Here is a 17,500-nt window from a genome sequence, read left to right as displayed (position 1 = left end):
AAAAGAACCTATCCAAAAGAAATTACCCAAGTACAGTACCTCGTTCAAGAGAACCTATCCATGAGAAATTATATTACTTAGTTGAAGAAAACCTAATTATCCAAGTACAGTACTTAGTTCAAGAGAAACTACCATAAAAATCATCTTAGCTTAAGAGAAACTACCATAAAAATCATCTTAGCTTAAGAGAAACTACCATAAAAATCATCTTAGCTTAAGAGAAACTACCATAAAAATCATCTTAGCTTAAGAGAAACTACCATAAAAATCATCTTAGCTGGCTAGGAAATATTTTGGTAAGTCAATGTATCAGGAAGACGAGTACCAATGAAGGACTCTTATTCCCAAAGGCTTGATGAACCAGATTTAAAGGTCACTCACTAATGAATTAAGGATTCTGGGTTTCCTGGCATTGTGACATTGAAGGTCAATGACGCTGATATCCTTTGTTATAAATACACTACAAAGGGCAATTCAATTGAAAACCATAGAAGCAAACAGATTAGTATAAAAGTTGAATGGTTTCAGAAGACATGCTTCTGAAATAAATTCAAAGATGCTGCTAATATCCTCAAGAAACACTACCAAAAAATCTTGATAAGGCTGAATATGCCATTCCCACCTTAAACCTCAAACAGAAATCATTCCCTAAATACCCAAGAGTGGGGAATTCGGTCAATAAATGTTACACTGTCAGGGGTACAAAACAGTCATCACAATGTAGCTGGTGTTGGCCAGTCATCAAAAACTACTGTATTGTGTTAAATGAAAGACCCCAATCAAAAACCAACAAATAGTCCCCAACATTTGAAGCATCATGTACTGTTCCTCCAAGGAGATATAACACTCGTTATTTCCCTCATCTTATTTCCATCCTGCATGTCCCAATGCTGCCGCCAAATTCATAAAAGAACCTGTTAATGGCTGGTTCCTTACAGAGAAGGGGATATCTTAGAAACAATTCCTTTGACTCCATATCTTTTAATAGCAGCTAGTATGCCATTCAGTTCAGCAATAAATATAGAGGATACTAGGGGAAGTACACCTCTACAATTGAAGGCACTGCTATATATTCCAAATCCAATGCCAGCATCAGATTTGGAACTATCAGTAAAAGTCGACTTACCATGCTCGTCAACATGTTCATAAAAGAGATCAGGCTTCTAAGTCATTTCTTTCTGATACCAATAAAATATCTACAAAAAGATATCTCTGGTAATATCCATGGTGGGGTTGGCAATACCCTAAATAGATGCACTATTTCTAGCTATATCAAGACTGCTTATTGACTGTTTTACCCAAAACTCATAAAATGAGATTTTGGGTGCAACAACTCATAATACCTTGAATGCCTTAAAAGGTTTGTAGTCTGAAAGGCTTAAGATAGTCTGCAACATAAACCAATGTTGAACAGTAAAAGACCTTCAGAGAAGGTCTATAGGTGATTCTCCAAGAAGGCAAGGAATTAGTGAAATTCTAAAAGCCCCGTAGCCAATCTGATACCGGTATGGTGTATAACATTTAAAATATTTAAATAGCCTGGGGTGACTGAGCAGTATATTTCCCACCCATAAATGACAAATTTGTAAGTAATTTGTATCTTTCTAACTATACAAAAATTGAGCTCTTTACTATAGCCTAGTTATATTTGTCCAGCTTCCTGGAAAATTAGCAATAAACTCTTATTTGAGGTATAACAACCGGTCGCTAGTTAGCAGGAGGGGGTAGACTCACTGAGTGGATCATGTTACTTATTGATTGCAGGCAGGACTTACAGTGGGACAGCTGCTGGTGCCCTAAGTATGAATAAAGAGCTTATGGTTTGTATTGTTAGAAAAAATACAAGTTACTTTCATTTTCGTCATTTTTTCCGACATGAATATAAACCCTTTTGCTCTTTACTATGAAGACTCACCCTTAGGTGGGTGGAAGCCCTTATCCAACAGGCTGGGAACTTGACATAGGGTACAACTTGGAGCTCGTACAAGCGTGAGAGAGGTACTATTGTCACCTCATGAACTCTAAGACTGATAAGCTAGAGAGTTGACGGCCTCGGCAATCATGGTGAATGGGTGGAAACTACTGTAGTTACTGTGTTTTCCGAGCAAAGAATATTGGAGTGAGAGAACTCCTCTCACTTAACCTGGCCATTACCAAACTCTGCCTTAATGGGAGGACGAGGACATAACAAATAAGAAACATACTGTATTTCAGGCTACATAAGGGAAAACGGTAATACCTGCAGTCGGAAGTAGGCCAGCTTACTCAGTCTCCCAGAGGCTGTACCCCTTGAGAGGGGAAGATAAAGGAAGAAAAAGGCCAGTCATTCTGTCCATTCATCCCAGAATAACACCGGGTAAGGCCTACCCTCGACCGACTGCTACTTTTCCTATGAGGGAGAAGAGGTAGCTTACACCACTTGTTGTGCTGCCACCAAAGGACCTAGGGAGAAGATATCCTGGTTCCGGTGGGTTGTCTCCTACAAGTAATAGGTTAAAGTGCAATGCCACAGACCTGCATCACATAGAAGCTTCATTTGCTTATGCCTCTAACGTAGAGAGTTCTGGGTCTACATTCGTGATGAGGAGTTAGGAAGCCTGGACGATTATGGTAAATCCATGATGAGATCATTTTAACCCTATCCGTGCTTACAAACAGGCGTCTGGATCGCGGGTGGGCTCAGATTATTCGTATGAGATCATGCCTCAACACTTTCGAATGACAATCACTGGCTGGAGACTTACTATTTGGAAGGGCCCGAAGCTAAGGTCCGCTCCAGGATTCCGAGTCTTGGCAATGCACTGAGGGATGAAGTCAAGTGTTATCTGCCTTCCATCCCCTTGGCTGGCCTATGTTTTAGAAAAGAGAATGCCCTTTACTGGGTCTCATAGTGGAGGCCAAAGCAAGAAGGAAAAACAGTCTTAAGAATCAAGTCATGATATGAGGACTGACAAGCAGTACCAAAAGCAATCCTTTCAGTGAGCATAGTACAAGAAATATGCACCTAGGAGGTTGTCTCACTTCTAAATGGGGACCAGTAAGCTCAAGCCACAGTATGAGGAGAGGAAATTCCATCAAGGAGGAAATATTAACTCAATTCAATGTAATGACGAGGCTAAAGGTTGAGCGATAGCCTGTCATGGGGTCTTTCCTCCCCGAGGTACAAAAAGAAGTGATATCTAGTGGCGCAAGGCCTCTTTCCACGATATCAACCTTAGAGGATAAACTACTTCGCCTGATAGGAGGCAAAAGACTACCTACAGGGGTATCCAGCCATCATTTTTGCTACTGCTTGCAAAACACCCCTCAGAGAGAGGAGATAAACTCCTGGTGAAAAGTCGCAGGAACATGAATGATTGCAGTGTCTCTTGTGTGAGGTTGAATGAACATCTCAGGAAAGGAGTGAGTTCTCTCAATATCTCTGCAGGCAGGAAAAGGTTGTTTGGGTATTACTCAGCTTGATGCCACTGCTAAGATATCAGGGTCATCAACCGATCTCTCAATGCCCTCACCTTAATAAGAAGTTTCCTCATCAGACAGAAGGGGGGTAAACATACAGACAACCTAGTTGTCCCACAGATATTGGAGGGTCTCTAGTAGAGATGCCTGGCTATCCCATACTGGCTAACAGTACTCTGGAAATTTTCGGGCCCAAAACGTCTTAGACCAACATCCTGTCCGCGACTCCCATCAGGGTCAGAACTACAGTATGACAGATAACTAAGAAGGTCCCTCGAACCCTACTATCTGAGTACACCTGCTAAGATTGACATCCAGGAATTTTTTTTTGCATGTAATGAATCGGGTTGAAAACGGCAATCGAGCTGTCTTACGTCCAACTCAATATTTTGAAGGCTAGATGGTAAAAGTGTGCAAAGAATATCTTTGTTTGTCTAGGCATGCTACAACCCTAATGTTCTGTTAGGATCACTAGGTGTATTTCAGAAAATGATTAAGAGCCCACAACACTGCGCTCAAATCCAGGAAAAATTGCGTGGCACTGCCAATCGGGGTCAGAACATAGCCCAGGTGCCATGTGTCACAACAAGTGAGGCCTACCCCCTTTCTTTCTATACACCCCAGATTATCAAATGTGAGGAGGAAGAATAGTTCTACTCCCCTGAGGAGGTTGGTAATCTCTACCTCCCAACTCAGGTCTCTCTTTTGCTCTGATCCTACCGGACTTGGAAGTCTGAAGAATCCCTGCTAATATCCAAAGGTTTTCAGTTGCCATTAGAGGGGACTAGAGCAATGATGTTTGCCGGGAACCAGAAGAAACCAGAAGTCCAAGTGCCCAGCAAGTACAGCCATCGCACCAGTGTGTCCATAAGAAGTCTCGCTTGGTAAAGGGACATGCCGCATCCCAGTCTCTATTTCATGATTAGAGGTTATTTGCCTTAATAGATATGGCAGTTCTCGTGAAGGTTGCTGAGATGAAATACCAGAGGTTTATGCTAATCCCCTGAATGTAGCAAAACCCGAAAGGTTGACTTGGTACTAGGAAACCCGCCCCCGTCTGCTATAATTAATCACTCATCTAAGGTAAGAGGAGGGTAAATGCCATTGGCATTGACCCAGATTGCAACTAGAGTAAACATTATTGTGAACATTTGAGAAGTTGAGTGTAGGCCAGAGAATTGCACCCCATATTGTACTAGCAAATCGTCTCTTGAAGGATGACTAAGTACAGCATATCCTTGCTAATTAAAATCCAGTGATAACCGGCAGTCAATTGCTATTGTGGATCACCTGACCATTACCTTTCTAGGGGTGAGGAAATACCCTCATTCCTTCTCAAAGTCATGGGATCCTTTGACTGGGCAGACAATACTACATTGGATCCTTCTCTCTGGTTACGGTTCATTTTCCCTTTGCCTACACATGCACTGAATAGTCTGACCTATTCTTTACATATTCTTCTCTGTCATACACCTGACACCACTGAGATTACCAAACAATTCTTCTTCATCCAAGGGGTTACTGCACTGTCATTGTTCAGTCGCCACTTTCCTCTAGGTAAAGGTAGAAGAGACTCTTTGCTATGATAAGCAGCTCTTTTAAGAGAAGGATACTTGAAAATCAAACCATTGTTCTCTAGTCTTGGGTAGTGCCATAGTCTTTCACTGTCTTGGATTAGAGCTATTTTGTTTGAGGGTACACTATTCTATCTTGTTTCTCTTCCTCTTGTTTTGTCAAAGTTTTTATAGTTTATACAGGAGATATTTATTTCAATGTCGTTACTATTCTTAAAATATTCTATTTTTCCTTGTTTCCTTTCCTCACACGGCTATTTTCCCTGATGGAGCTCCTGGGCTTATAGAGTAATACTTTTCCAACTAGGGTTGTAGCTTAGCAAGTAATAATGCAATGGATTGACAGCAACCTTCCGGAAAAGGAGGAGGAAATGTTGTTCTCCAAATGCCCTTGTCATGATGGGAGTTGTTTGCATATGTCCAACCATGGATTGGTATACACCAGAGTAACCAGCTATCTCTAGTGGATATCGGTATAAAAGCGAACCTCCCAATCTAATAGTAAATTGTAGTTCCAAAAGACTAGGTAGTTGTGTGCATAAGCCCGACCATGGACCAATAAACATAGAAAAAATATCTATAGACGGCATATATCCCCCCCAATCTTACGCCAGGATCCACCGTGCTGGGTCTCCTGAGGCAGACCGAAGATCAGGGAGCAGAATGAACTCAGTCTGCGAACATCTCTAAATGTTCATAAACTCCCACCCTGGTGTCAGGTAGCCTATACCTTAGAGAAAAAAAAAAGTGAATCCAGTTTGCATGTGAGCGCCCCAAAGGGTGCTTGTGCATTAGCTTCTGGGACACTGTATTGCGTGTACGTTGATGAGCAATGTCACTGCTCAAAAGGAATTGATTGTTCACAAGCCGTAGTATCGTGAATGTGTTTGCGAGCATGTATGTTCCAGTGTGGAACACATGCAGCTGGCGAAGTGATCAGACTTTCATGGGCAACAAAAGCTCGCTCGCCTGCCTCCGAGTGTGTCGATGCAAACCTGTAAGTGAAAACTCACCTACCATCGTTGTTGAACGTTAGACCAATCTGGCAGAGACCACAAGCGGTCAGAGGGCAACACCATATCAGTGCTCCGAAGAGCTCTCTATCCCGTAGGGAGACTTGTTGAGCCCTGAGGTATACTGGCGAGAGGCGACAACCACAAGCTATCGGAGGGAGTCACCGTGTAAGCGTTCCGAAGAGCACTCAATCCTGATGGGTTGTAAGCAACTACAGTATTGCACTTCTAAAAGACTTATGCAAACAGTTGTGTGCATAAGCCCAGCTACAGACCAATAAAAACAGAAAAATTTCTTCTATAAAAGGTATATGTTCTCCCCATCTTACAGCAGGAATCCACTGCGATGGGTACCAGGGGGCAGGCCGAAGGTGGCCTGATTGGTTCGTTGCGTCTGAGCTTAATTGGTCGTTTAGGAAAGAGAACAAATGCATATCGGATATCTCCATTCCTTATCGGAAACTGGAATAAGCACCCAAGGAAACAGACTCGCTATGCAAAGTTTCAGAGTCTGAGCTACCTTTGATACTTAAGACGTACAATTCAGAGATATTAGGGAGGACCTCACGGGGATGAGGGAGAAGTCTACTTGAGGGAAGATTACCCACGTCCATGGTTTAGAAGGTGGTAGGGTTTCTTGAATAACCTGACTTTCCCCAAGGGATACAACCATTGGCTAAGAAAGAGAACTAATGATGCATTGGAACAAGAATCCAATTTGCCTGGTTCCCTTCATCATTTGGCAGAACCCAAGGATGTCCTTGGTGATTGAAGGAACAAAAGTAAGTTCTGTATGGCAGTAAGAAGCCCTTGCTACTCCTCACAGGCATCTGGGAGGGTAACGCATGCAAATGGTGAAGTGAACCGCCTTCATTGACAGTAACAGGTTGCACGCCCACATGCACGTGTGTCAAAACGCAACTTGCCTGACTAAGCTAAGCAGGATAAATTGTGCATAAATGCGCAACGTTATTACTCAAAAGGAATTGATCGCCCAAGAGCCGTAAAATCTTATTCCAACCGTGTGCGAGCCCGAGAGGAGCACATGTACCTGGCAAAGCAATCACACCTTTATCGGCAGTACGAGATCACCTGTAAACATACTGTACACTCCTCTGCCATTGCTCAAGAACATAAGCACAAGCTGACTCTGTTCCGTCGGGAGTAGAGGCTTAAGGCAATAACTTTGTCATTGAAAGGTTATGTCTTATGAGACTCATTGTGCCTTGAGGGCATAAGGTAAAAAGGAGACTACAAGAGGTCAGAGGCCAACACGATGTGACTGCTCCAAAGAGTGCTCTATCCCATAGGGAAAAGCGATCCGAGGCAATAACCCCAAAGAATTATATCTCATGAGATTCATTGTGCCTCGGGCATGACACGATAACATATCTATCCCACAGAGAGAGGAGATCTGCGGCAATAAAGTTGCAAAGTTATGTCTCATGAGAGGTGTCGGCTGCAAGTGGTAGGCAGGAAACCCAATCTGCAGCAATAATCCCGAAGGGTCATATCTCACGAGCCTTGTTGTGGCAAGATGTGGCAATCGTAAAGGCGAGAGGTCACATGTAACGGAAGTAGCTAGTGCCAGAACTTCACTATGGGGGTGTTGACGACCAACCGTAGTTGTGTGCTGACCATCAGCGAGAGGAGCTCACCTACGCACTTCACTTCGCTAACACCCAATGTCTGGGTGTGCACCACTGAAAAAGATTCTCGCATGAATAGGGTCTGTGTGTCCATGCGCCGAAGCTGCATGAATGTCGTTTCATGCAGACTTTTGTCAGTGAGAAGAACTCGCCGGTGCACTTCGCTAATGCTTAGTGTCTAGGTGCACAACGCTACGCAAGACACTCTCACGTGACTAGGGTCTGTGCATTTATACCCCAAGGCTGTGCGAAACAAAGCACGAACACTCGTCAGCAATCCTGCAGGTCGGCAACTGCTCAAGTTCATACCCTGGAGCTGCATAAGCAAATGCAAGACCAGATGCCGAGGGTGTTGCAGCTAAGGGCAAGAGAAGATCTGGAGTCACCCATCGCGGAGTCTCGGAGAGGAAGACTGTGGTCAACCCCAAGGGAGGCAGCTGTAGGCTCCCGGAGTGCCCTTACCTGCAACTCATTCGAAAGCCATTCTTTAGAGGGGGAGACCTGAAATCCCCAAAGGAAGACAACAAGCTTGACTTCCAGAGTCGTGGGCGACATTGCTTAGCGAGAGGAAGTGACGGTGTCCGCACCTAAGGGTTCTCAGGGGATCAGTCGGTCATTGCTCTTACTTGTTCATTTTCCGGAGGAGACTGAAAAAGCAGAGTCAATGGGGAGGAAACGAGATGTCGGGACTTCTACTTCCGTTACCTACTGAACAGCTCCCACTGGGAGGATGACCACTCCCTGAAAAAAGAAAAAAAAAAATTTAAGCATATAGCCAAAATGAAAAAGTGACGTCATATAACCGGTGAGTGTGAGTGAGGAGGCTGGTCTACCCCCGCTAATTAGCGACGGGTGGTTATACCTTGCTAAAAGTTATATGGCTGGTTTCAGCTTCGCCAAAGAAATATATCCATAGTAAGGAGTAAAAGAATTTGTACTCGAAGTTGTAACAAATTAGGGTTTCTAAGGGCTTACATATCCCTAGCAGACATAAGTCGAGCAAACTTAGAAGAGACACCGTCCCTCCTTTTGTGGGTGCAGTAACCGCAGATAAAGGCACACTGGTGAAGCATGAATTCCAGAGTTTTTCTGAAAAGTTTTCAGACAGCATAGAAGGGCACTGCTTTTGACCAATAATCGACCCAGAAGCAGGCCTGAAAAGCTGACATAGTTGCCTAGATTCTGCAACTCAGGGGCAAAGAAAGCAGCTGTTTGATGGTTAAGTCAATCAATGTAGGTACCCTGTGTCAGGCCAACTACATTCGGTGAATAGGTAGGAGTTGGTATACACTCCTGTAGAAACATAAATGCCATTGGAATGATCAAAAGTGGATTAGTGTATCATGTGGAACTACATTTTATATGAATGATGAAGGAACCAGGGCAATCTACCAGTGGCAAGGACTTTTACCTTCCTGAACCTGCTGATCCTAGAATCTACAAATGGAACCCACACAGCAAGGCATAACTTTCTTATAAGGAAAACACATTCGTACTGTAGGCTATATGCCTGATGAACTATTTAATCAGCAGGCAAGATCAAAATTTACAAATACTGTAAAGGAAATAACATTACATAACAAGAGTATCTATGTAAACAATATTTATGTCTACAGTTACTACTTTGGATGGGAGTCGCACTCATTATGCAAATCTTTATTGTCTAAAGTATATAAAAATTTCCCTTACTCCTACAATGGAAAATCTGATGGGACTTGCAAGTCACATATACTAAGTCACCATCTGCAAAACAAAAAGTAAACTACAGCTTATTAGAAAGTAACTAAGCATTGTATGTAAAGATGTCTAGGCATTAAAAGAAAGACAAAAATAGTCATGGATTTGACATTAACTGTTGAATGGCTTCCCATGTAAGGGGAAACAGCATTAAGCCTAAAAAAAGAAAAAAAAAAATTATGTAAAGTACTAGAGCATTGTTTATTTCTACCTACCCCTACATTGTGCAATAATAAATTGGGCTTAGGAGTAAGAGTTGAAGTGCTTCCTCGCAACATCACTTGCACAGAATAACACAAATATTGACAAATATTTCATCTCAAAATCAATAACCTGCGTCAATGGCCTACACAAATTTTGGTAATTTTTAACGGAACTGAGCTTGAACTGCTCACAACCTACGTTACAATCTAAACTTGTTTTGAACAAGAAAAATGCTAACTGCAGTGTGGCTGAGATGCATGAAAACCAAATAACAGCAAACTATACACACTTATAGACTACATGATACTAAATCTAAAAAAACTCTGAAATGTCCATTTGAAATATTGAATATCTTGCTGTATTTTAAAAACAATTATAAAACCTTTTCCGAATATCGTATGGTTCTTTCCTTAACCAGATACTGTATATTCATAACACTTTCTTCACATATCTAACAACACTAAGCATTTTACACTTCGAGTGGGTACCTCCTACGACTGTTCAGTAATTATTTCCTTATAAGAATAGAGACTCTTTAGCTTAGGGCATTTAGAAATCAAACCAGCGTTCTCTATTCTTGGACAGGGCCAAAGTCGTCAAACAAATATCTTCACCATCTTGGGTTACAGTTTTTTGATAATTTGCTCTTACTCTCAAGTTTTTTCTCCATGGCTGGTAGACAGGTTAGTAAAAAGGCCGCAGAAGGCCTGGTGGTTTTCAAAAAGGTTACTTTTTCCCCATCTTCATTTACAAAACCACCAATACTGCCCTACTCTCAGCATACTGCAAACTAAGTACTAAGTAGTCTCATATATTGTTATTTTTCATTTCCCTTTTAGTTAATTCTTTGGTTCCAAGATTCCTCTTTCAAGTAGAACGGCTTTTACCAACTCGTAACAATGTTAATAACTATCAAAATATCAAATGAAGTGGTATCACAAATCTTGTAAATAGCTCACCATATAATAATTAGCTCAATTGTGATGTTCTTTTAAAAAAGTTACGACGTAGCTCATATTATTGTTATAAATGTACTCCGGATGGGCACTCCTGGACTTACTGTCAAAGCCTCCAACTTTATATTACTGTTTAGGAATCAAAGCTAATCACTCAATCCACACACAGCTATAACCTAAATTAATTGCCGATATATCAAGATACTGTACAGTAAAGTATATCATCACGATTTTCTTTTTTAATTGAGGAAAAAATACAACCATAAACAATCTATAACTCTTCAATATTCATAGAAGTTGGAACCCCATATCTAAATGGCATACTGCATTATATTTCTATCTCTCCATGCAACTGTTGTATTTTATGTTAAACCTGATATTCAGCTATCATATAATTCAAACTTATTCCACAGACTTTGTATGATATTCTCTCTCTCTGTTGATATAAAATACATCTATATACTGCATAATGAATACTATTCAAAACCATCCCTTTCCGAGTGGGGATACTACCTTAACGTGGGGAAAGGGTTTGTGTATCGCCATGATCAGCAAGGCTATGCTAGTCATAGCCTCCCATACTAGGTTGGTTCGATGTGAGCGATCAGACATAAATCTTCCACCATCACCAATCCGAATTGGCCAATGTGATGATGAAAACTTGCCAATCCCCACACATGAAGTGACATATCTGAGACATTTCTCCTGCAGTGGACTAGAAATGGCTGCATTTGTTGGTGTTAACAGTAGTTTATTATCCCAAAATTGGTGGTTCCATCTATAGGAAAACTTACAAACTGATGACAAGGACAAATTTTCCCCTTCAGCACATAGCCCCCAGGGGCTAATCAATAACTGCCCAACATATGCAGACATATTCTACATATAAGTACAAGTCATGCAGCCACTCCCAAGATTGCATGGAGTCACTCACAAATATTCATCACGATAACATTAACCAAATAGATACTGTACAATAATTCCATGACCTTGGGCACAATCATAAAGAATACAGTATGTAAGGATGACATCTAATACAGTTGGTTTAAGGGAATGGCACCATGATTGCAAGATTTTCTTTTTTTCACCTTGCATTCTGCAACATCTGACAAACTTACAGCACAAACATTCACCTACAGAGATACTAAAAGAAAATCACCAAGATATGAAATTAAATGTACAGTAATATGATCTATGTTCAGACTGATCATACAAGTGAGAAATAGTACTGTAGCAGCAATCTTCTCTAACACTATATCTCGCACTGTGATGCAAAATGATTATCAGAATTCTTGCCTCTTAATGGACAGACTATGGTAAATTCTTCTAATACTCTATATTTTGGCCATCAATATATTTACTATGCGTATATTTTGTAATCCAAAGCATCTCTTATAAAACCATCCGTTACGAGTTCACCACATCTTCCCAAAATGCATTTTTCTTTCCCATCACTATCATCTTAGTTTGACTTAAATACATACTCATTCCTTCTGGTCTTCAACATTTTTAAATATTTCCTATATCTCTTCCTCAGAATCTGTTGTTATTATTATTACTAGCAAAGCTATAACTCTAGTTGGAAAAACAAGACGCTATAAGCCCTAAGGCTCCAGCAGGGAAAAAGAGCCCAGTGAGGAAAGGAACCAATGAAGTAAATAAACTACAAGAGAAGAATAAATAATCAAAATATTTCAAGAACAGTAATAACATTAAATTAGATCATCTGAATATGGATATGTTACCAACGTCTTTCTTTCCCTCCCTCCCCCTCTCTCTCTCTCTCTCTAACCTTCTGTGGCTTCTTTCATTACAAAGTGCAAGGGGCTCAGCGCTGATCCTCAACCCTAGGCCTAGTGTCATAGAATAAAATTATTACTTTGTTGAGTCTTTCCAAAATACTGTTGTGTTCAAAACAATAGGTCATCAATTTCTCCTTGTCATTCATCAATGACAGTTACAGTTCTTCAAGTTTATAATCATCAACTGTGTTATTCAGGCATTATCCACATCAGTAGCCTTACTTTCTTTTTCTGGCATTGGTAGTTAAAATCACCACTGTGTTTCTCTAGTGTTCAACTTACACAGAAACCTATTCAATAATGCTAGTAAAATCCATTGCTACCCAACTACGGGAAGTAGCCAATAGGCCTACACAGTATATTATTGTTATAAGTGTAGCTATTCCTATTTTTTAACTTAAAATGGCTATAAACTGAAGTTAAGTATATCACTGTTAATATGCAATACTGATTAAAACAAATTAAATGACAGAGCCATTTACAACGCATAAATGCATTTCTTCGAATATGAACAACTACAGTATCTCTGATTAACTTTTTCTCAATGGCAGAAGTCAAAGGAGCAGGCAATCTAAACCATTCTTCAACCCAAAGCAGGAAGAAACAAAAAGAGCTCCTAATGGAGTAATAGAACTCCCTCACATAGGAAAAACATGAAAGTGATTAAATAAGACAGGCACAAAAGAATTTCAAAGCTTGGTTGGCAGTACAATAGCTGGTAGGAAGAAATAAAGTACTGACCAAAGGCCTATAATTTGAGAATTACATATTTACAAGTTGAAGTTGATATGAAAAAAGCAGGCTTAATATTCCTCATCCAGCCTGACAGGACAAAATTTTCCATTCCAGCTTCTAATGGCAACCATTGAAACCAATTTATACAGTATGGATCAATTTACTATTACTATCTTCAGAATCAAAATTGTTAAATGCAAAATGTTAGGAAACAGTAGGATATTGGTAGCCTTATGCTACTTCCTCATGACAGACTGGAGTGGTGCCCTATGTTAGGATACAGATAACATTTTAAAAAAGATTTAGGAGTGTTTGGAACCATTCCCAGCAATATACTGTAGAATGTAATGTTATTAGTTGAATGTAGGCTTATGTTAAATTGCAATAAAAATAGGTCTAGGGGGTCAAAGGTGATTGGAAAACTCAGCCTGTGGTCATCAGAGAAGCCATTCCAAGGATGATGAACCCATTCTCAGAAATATTATTTAGTTTTTTCTTATTAATCTATTCTCGTTATTTTCAAGTGTTTAACTGTTTCCTGCTCCTTCTACAGTATATGTAAAACATTCAAAGCACATAATAATAATAAACTTTATTACATCTACAACCACAAGAAAACATTTGTAAGGGGTTATTTACCGGCATCATACACATACTCTACTGGTTGCCAGATCAGAAGACCAGCAAGTTTACGTTTACTGGCGAGAAAAGCCCGCCACGGTGAGCACCAATCATTTGAAGAACGTGATATATATTATAGGTCATTGTGATACTAATATTGACCCACAGGGATGGCGTGTGCAGCACATCAATGTACCACTTGCCAGAACAGTGTAGCAGTGAGATTACGCCTATGTTTATTTGCGAGCGAAGCAAGCCTCGGTGGAGCAAAAACATCTGAGGGATGCGATATGAATAATAGGTAATCATGATACTTTAATTTTCAGTCACTGATATGAACTACATACTTTTTTAAGTGGCTATCTTGTAATTATCATGCATTTCTGACCATTATTACTACTGCAAATCATTCTTTTTTAGTGTTTCCCCACTTGAAACACTGGTTTCCCACCTGGATCCACCATAATTATTTTCATAAAGAGAAGGGGGTAGAAAAACTCATGAGTAGGTGGTTCGCCCCAGTATTTGTCAGAATGGTTGAGACAAAAGCTAGCAAGTATGAAAAATATATGGTTCATATATTTGGCAGAAAAACGGCAAACTAATTCCTAATTGAATAAGCCATGCATACAAATGGTTAATTTTCCTCTACCGTGTTAAGAAAACAAAGATTATGCCTCTCAAAACGGCCAGACATAATTGCCATCGACAGCTTACCTAAAGAGGTTGCCATCGAACGCTTTCTCGATACTGAGAAAACTGCCGTCTAATTCAGGCAAGGTCTGCCAGGGGAAATGAACTTCCATATAGCCAAGCTAAATTTTCTCACAATAAAAGCTTTGAAACTCAAATATACAAGTCCCTCCATAAGTGCTGGCTGGAGCCTTTGTATAACGATGGACAGGTCCTCCCGTGCATAGAACACACCAATTTAAAACGTCCCAATCTAACCTAACCTAGAAGCCATGTCCTTACTACTTACCTAACAGAGCCAATCCCCTCAGACTACCATATTCTTGGCGATAGGATTGAAAATAAGGGAGTTATGGGGCATGGCCGTCACCATACATGCACCCCCTTTGGCTTGTACGAGAGTTTTAGCTATTAGGGCTACAGTTGGCATATTTCTAGCTAGACAATAATCTCGCATTGGTGTGAATTAGTAATGTTATACTTATTGGAGTCTTTGTATACCAGCGGACAGTTCCTCACACGTTCATTAAAATGGACATCAAGTAACCTAAACTTTCCCCCCAACCTACAAGCCGTATCCTTATTATACCCCTAACGGGAAGGGGTTGGGCTAACGCCCCCTGCGACCCACTCACACTGCCGTATTCTAAGTTAGACCTAATAATACATACAAGTGGCCGCTATCATACATACACCCCTACTTAATACTACAAATATGTTATAATTAAACTAAGCCAGGATATAAGGGATTTTATTCAAACCCTAATGTCTAGCAGTTAGGCAAGTCTATCAAAGTAACCTAAAAAGAGAGAGAGAGAGAGAGAGAGAGAGAGAGAGAGAGAGAGAGAGAGAGAGAGAGAGAGAGAGAGAGAGAGAGAGAGAGAGAGAGAGAGAGAGAGAGAGAGAGAATTAAAAGCAGTCCAGCCTATCTTCGATTACTTAGCTCAGTAGGCATATGACTTTCCTATACCTGTCAATCAATTACGTCAAAACAAAACCCACCTGTCAATCAACTAGCGCAGGTTAGGGGCGTTTAGCAAATCACTGGAGAAAAAAAAAGGACACCTGTGTCACACAAGATGACATTCACAAGCTTCCATGCCGTACGGTGTCACTTAACCACGCAAGTGCAAGTTGCAAGGCGAGGAAAAACTCCGTGGGTGGAATAATAAAATGCTAAAACCGAAACATGTGGCAAAACATACGCTAAAGTAATTTACTGCAGGTCGTCGACACAAGGTCAAAAAATAAAAACAACAGCGGACATTGTTTCAGTGCTGGTTCTTTCGACTAATATTAAGTTATATTGAATTACATTTCGTCATTCTTAATAAATTATCTTTGATGCTATACTCACGTTGGGAAGACTCCTGTCAGTGGGTGGAATATAAGGTTCTTGGCTACGAGAGACGACGATAATGATGATCACTTTGGGCTTCTAAACAGCGAAAAAAAGGGAACTCACTACTGGCTTAGGATAACATGTCAATTCATAAATCCAACTGTGATTTACATCCTTTAGGCACCGATTAGCACACTAAATTAACATATGCGTTGATTCCACTTAACAATCCGTCTCAATTTGACATAAATAATGAGACTCCAGTACAATCACACGAACGCAACCTTACTCCAGACCATTCATCAGACAACTAACACTGATAATGCAAGATGGCTGCCTCTCAGCACGTTCTCTCGCTTCTTCTTCTTAAGTTTCCGTGCGGGGATTTCTAGAAAAATCAACAAAGATTTTTATTAATTTATGTTTTTTATCAGAATCAAACGTAGTTCCCATACATGATATACTATACAGTCCTTAAAAGAACGTAGAATCCCTTTAAAACTCAAAATATGGCTCATAGCTCTGCACAAATCGACGGAAACAGTTTCGGACAAGTAATATTCAACACTGTAACAGCTTGTTAAATCGCTTTAGGATATTTCCATTTGCTAGATGGTACAGACTCATGTTTTTGTGTTATTCTCTTAATTCAATTATATCATTACATCTCTCATTATTTGTGAGGAAATAAATTGTAGAGTAGTTCTTTTTTTATATTGGTAGAAGACAAGCTTTTCGTGATGGTCGGAATTGCAGAATCAGCTTTTTATGTGTAGGCCTATTCCACTTAATCAAAATAAACAATCTTATCTATTTTTTGTATGCAGAGAAAGGAAATTTGTATTTACTCCTGTTCAGATGATACAATATTGTCGATGTTGTATTTGATTTTTCATAATTCTGACCATCTTTTGCATTCAGATCTACCCTGACAGTATCATCCTGTATTATTATTATTATTATTATTATTATTATTATTATTATTATTATTATTATTATTATTATTATTATTATTATTATTATTATTATTAGTTAAGCTACAATCCTAGTTGGAAAAGCAGGATGATATAAGCCCAAGGGCTCCAACAGAGAAAATAACCCAGTGAAGAAAAGAAATAAGGAAATGAATGAACTACAAGAGAAGTAATGAACAATTAGAATAAAATATTCGAATAACAGCAACAACGTATGAATAAATCTATCATGAAAACCCTGAGCATCACAGGAACTTGAATATCTGTTTGTCGTAAACATTCTTGAGTATTTAGAGTACCGCACAATGTAGTCCGCGTTAATTATCAAATATACTGTACATTATCGAAGCACTTATAAAACAAGTCTTCATTATCTTCCTGAAAGCTTTAATAAGTTGTCTTTCGGATGTCTTATGCAAGCTTGTTTTTGATCCTGGTTATATAGTCTTGGGGCCGCATATTTGAAATCTTTTAGCTCCAATAAATTGAAACCATCTATAACTATTCTCGTATCGACACGATTCTTTGGCTTATGATGTGTAGCAATTCTCTAATTAGATATAATTCGATTAGTATAGGGGTGACTATAGCCACTTTCTCACATTTGGGAAACTTACACTCATCAATGCTAGTATTTTTTTTATGTGACAGGAAAGTTGTGTGAAAGAACTTGAGAGCAGTTAGCTAGCTAGCTATGATAGGATATAGTATGGAAACTTGTGAATGGTATTGAAGTAGTTT

General features: G+C 39.8%; 1 protein-coding gene across 2 annotated transcripts in view; it reads right to left on the bottom strand.

The window, feature by feature from the left end:
• LOC137633266 (ankyrin repeat domain-containing protein 50-like) overlaps positions 1–16,108 on the bottom strand; it is a 128,318-nt gene extending 112,210 nt beyond the window's left edge. For both annotated transcript variants that reach the window (XR_011042166.1, XM_068365475.1), the window contains exon 1: positions 15,801–16,108. The gene's annotated coding sequence lies outside the window, so the exon portion shown is untranslated. The remainder of the gene's footprint in view (positions 1–15,800) is intronic.
• Between the last annotated feature and the right edge of the window lie 1,392 nt (positions 16,109–17,500).

The sequence above is a fragment of the Palaemon carinicauda genome, chromosome 42 (genome assembly GCF_036898095.1).
Source record: "Palaemon carinicauda isolate YSFRI2023 chromosome 42, ASM3689809v2, whole genome shotgun sequence".
Classification (NCBI taxonomy): Eukaryota; Metazoa; Arthropoda; class Malacostraca; order Decapoda; family Palaemonidae; genus Palaemon; species Palaemon carinicauda.
This window is presented reverse-complemented; position numbering and strand designations above follow the sequence as displayed.